General features: G+C 40.0%; 1 protein-coding gene across 2 annotated transcripts in view; it reads left to right on the top strand.

Annotated features, from left to right (window-relative positions):
• Positions 1-3,993, top strand: part of AGBL1 (ATP/GTP binding protein like 1) — a 273,439-nt gene that overhangs the window by 54,695 nt on the left and 214,751 nt on the right. The gene's annotated exons all lie outside the window — the stretch shown is intronic.

Raw genomic sequence — 3,993 nt, 5'->3', positions numbered from 1 at the left:
TCCTGCTGTCTGCTTGGACTTCTCCTGAAGAATAATTCAATATCTCTATAAGGGAATTGCTTAGGTCTTTTGTGAGATTTTCCTTTACAATATCCAGATAATTCCACTCAATCAGCCTTTTAAACAAACTGCTCACTTAGCCAAGCCTTTCCTAATGAGAAACATCCATCAACAGTTTTTCAGGAGGTTAAATTTTAATCTTGTGAGACAATAATGTGAGTTGAAGAAAGATGCTGTGGTCCTGTGGATGGAATGCCTGTAAGATATAGAAAAGGTGGGTACAGAACAGTGGGAGTTTTCTCAGTCTCTCAGCAAAATGCTTCCTTATCCTGCTTTGGAGAAGTGACTAGGGAAATTCCTTCTATTGTAGACCTGTGTGATTCCATAGGAGTGGTTCATTCATTCTTACTGGCTATGCATTATCTCACTCCAGAACCATCAGAAAGAAAAGCCTGCCTCCTTCTCCCTTAAAAAAATCCATTGCCTTATGATCCAGTGTGTTTATTTCTTCCCCTTCCCCATCATTGTCGTGAAGGATTCTTCTGTGAGTCACTTCTTACTAGCAGTGTATGGGAGGGTTCTGGGATTTTTTCACCTCACTTTCCACATGAGGAATTGACCATTTCTTTAGGTAGGATGAGGTGGCCAGAGCCAGCAGACCTCCCAGGGGATTATGGCCCCTGTTAACGAGAAGTCCCTGGTCTGGATAAATGTGAATAGGGTAGATGGAAACAGCTGCTTGAGGGTGGATGTTGGCTCCTTCCCTCTCGAGAGGCTTCCACAGCCCGTGAAGTTTTCTGAGCTAACACCATCTGATAGCTCAGCCTGGGAGCAACTGCATAGGAAGTGTGAACGTGGGGTCACCTTGGGTGAGCAAACAGGAAATGACATGCTAAGGCTGCAGTAAGCCCTGATAATGCTAATCCTTCCAAAGGTCAGAAGTGGAGCGGAAATGACAGCTTCAGGGGCCTCCAGTTTGCTTTCTTCCCAGTGTGTGCTATTAGGAAGACCTTGGACAAGAAATTACCAAGGTTAATAAATTCAAAGCTCAATATTCTCTCACTGCTTCTTTGAGATATTGTCAGTCTTGCAGAGTCTCTCCAAGATGTGAAGCATTGGCAGGAGTCTTGGCAGCCCTAGGGGGTCTCACTCGTGCTCTTCCCTACTCTGACCTGAGGCAGAGGCTGCTGCTGCCATGAAAATCTTCATAATTTTCATGATAGAAGGATGGGAAATCTTGTCTCCTGAGATGGACAACAGGCTGTAGCAAGAGAGGAGGAGATGAAGACAGGACAAGACAAACCACTCCTGAGTGGGAAAGCGATGCCTGTTTGTGTGGACAGTATTTTGGTGCCTTTAGGGAATTTGCTGGCTGTGGTGATTAACCTGCATCAAGCTCTGAGCAGCTAATGAGATTTTTAAGGTGTTAAAATCTGTCTAGAAAAGTTCTTCTAAAACTTCTAAATATATTTTTTTCTTCTTTATACAGATATATTTATTGAAATGAAAACCATTTTGGCAAGATGGGTTTGTTGTAACTCCAGTAGAATTTCAATTGAATCCTCTCTGGCTGCCTATTGTCTGGGCTGATGGACAGATGAAATACCTGAGCTTTTAATAGCCCTTAAGCTTATGTCTTTACAGGAGGAGCCAATAGTTCAAAAACTGTCACCTCACATGGATTAGAAATTACTGTTACTCTATTTGAGGAGAGTTTAGAGATATTTTAGGGGAATTTAGAGGTATTTTGAATTCAACTTCTACCTGGAATAAAAAATAATTTTAGATAATGAAATCATTCATGGAAAGGAAGTACTTTCTGTTCCCATTCCTTTTTCCTAGGTGCACTTAGATTTTCCTGACAGTTAAATGGGATATTCACATTAGCACTGGTTGGTTTTGTGTGCAGTGACAGAACTGCTACTCTAAGAGAAGAAAACAGGTTTGTATGTGCTTTTGGAGAGATGCTGCATGGAATGTTATCTTGTTATTTTATCACTTTTCCATCTGGTTTCTTAAACTTGTCTTGTTTCTCTTTAACCTTCCCATAGTACTCAGGATAATATTATCCTACATTCCACTCTGTTTGTCAGTAGGAGCATCCATTAGCATCACTATCTTTTATCTTACTGTCGTATTGAAACCTCCTTTTTTTTTCTATGTATAACATACCATAATATCTGATCTATTCCAGGTTCAGTGGAGAAGAGATTGAGTGTGGAGATTAAAGAGCAGATCTGAATTCGGGTTAGCTTTACAAGAGTTTTTCTGAGCTAAGGATTTACTCTTCCCTCATTCACATTATCCCACCATAAAATAAATGGGATAGCTTACACACATGCAAAGCAGTCTCCTGTCTTCTTCCCAGGTGTCAGTAAAAAGGGCTTTTCCAATACACTGATGTAATAATTTTTAGTCATTTGTAAACAGTGTTACCTTGGAATCGGAGAGCACTTTATGAGTGGTAATGAAAACAGTCCCACAAATTCCCTCTAAGGTATCTGAAGGCTTGTTGTACCTGTGAGCTAATTTGCTGTAAAGAAAAATATGACTTTCAAATAGCATCATTGAGTAATTCCAAGTGTGGAAGTTCATTGTCTGGATGAAAATGCCTTGTTCTTGACTATTTAAATTCACTTGGCAGTGAATTAAGATGGTTGTCCCAAGGCAGGCAATTAAACAGTCCTGTGCTCACTGTTTTAGCAAAAACTGAACAGCTTTAGTAAACTAAACTAGTAGACTATTAAGAATATTAGCCTGTTCCCACATGTAGACAGACTTTCCTAATCTTTCCTTTAATAACAACCAAGCAAAGGCAACCATATGAAGCAGTGAATAAATTGAAACAGAAATAGAAACCAGTTCTTCTTGGTGTTTGCTCTACCCATAATAAAACTTTCCTTGGAGATGCTTTCATAATTTTCTTTTCTGTCCCCCTCTTTCCAAACAGCCAGAGAAATACATATTAAAATTCTTGTAGTGAGTCTTGTAAGCATGTCAGCTTTAGATGATTTTTTTTCTAGCCTCCCTACAGGAATCCTGGTTAATCCCACTGAATCTTATAATGCTGTTCAATCATACATGAGAAAACAGAGTAAAATCCTCTACAACCTAAAGAACCCCAATACAGCCATTTTCCTGTTCCCGATTTATAATAAAGTACTTTATAATCACAGAATCATTTATATTGGAAAAGACCTTTAGGATTGAATCCAGTCATTAACCCAGCACTGCCAAGTCCACCACTAAACAGTGTTATCTTTTCCTAGAAGGAGATCAGGTTAGTCAGGCAGGACCCGTGTGCCAATGGCCATTTTATGTTCTTTGTTATGTTCTTTTGGCCTTCTGCCTGGTTCTGCTGAATGTTTGGACTGTTTGGAGTTTTTTGTCCAGCCCAAATCCTAACTATGGTCTGTCAGAAGTATCTGTTCTTCGCTCTTGGTTGTTCCATTTTAGCTCTGCTGCAGGGATGCAAAATTATGAAATGGCAGTAGAATGTATTGTAATATTTCTCTTTTGCCTTAGAGCACATTTGTGCTGCTTATTTAAGTTGCGTTCCTGTTGAGCTCAGCCTTAGTTCCAAGCCACTGAAGAAAACATGCTGAGAGGCAGAGTGGAAATTGTGAATTTGGGTAGGATACTGCACTTGTCACTCAGTCACTCTGATGGAGGCCGTGCTTTCGATGTGCTGTATTTGGGCAAATCCGAGGGCTGGGTTTTCTGAGAATTGCACCCACTGGTTTTAAACAACTTCACCCTTGTGCAGCACGATCGTTCCTTTATCCAAACTCCCTGACTCTGTTATATTGAAGACATACACTATGATGTATGAAGACATACATCACTTCTATGATGTCCCAGGGGGTCTTTGCTTTTAGTTCTGTGGGGATTTTGGTTTGTTTTCTTTACAACAAAAGTCTAAGGAGTTCGCTTGCATAACAGCACAACAAAAATACAAAATATTCTGTGTCTTCAAAGTATACCTGGGCTCTA

The sequence above is a fragment of the Corvus brachyrhynchos genome, unplaced genomic scaffold (assembly GCF_000691975.1).
Source record: "Corvus brachyrhynchos isolate BGI_N302 unplaced genomic scaffold, ASM69197v1 scaffold97, whole genome shotgun sequence".
NCBI lineage: Eukaryota > Metazoa > Chordata > Aves > Passeriformes > Corvidae > Corvus > Corvus brachyrhynchos.
This window is presented reverse-complemented; position numbering and strand designations above follow the sequence as displayed.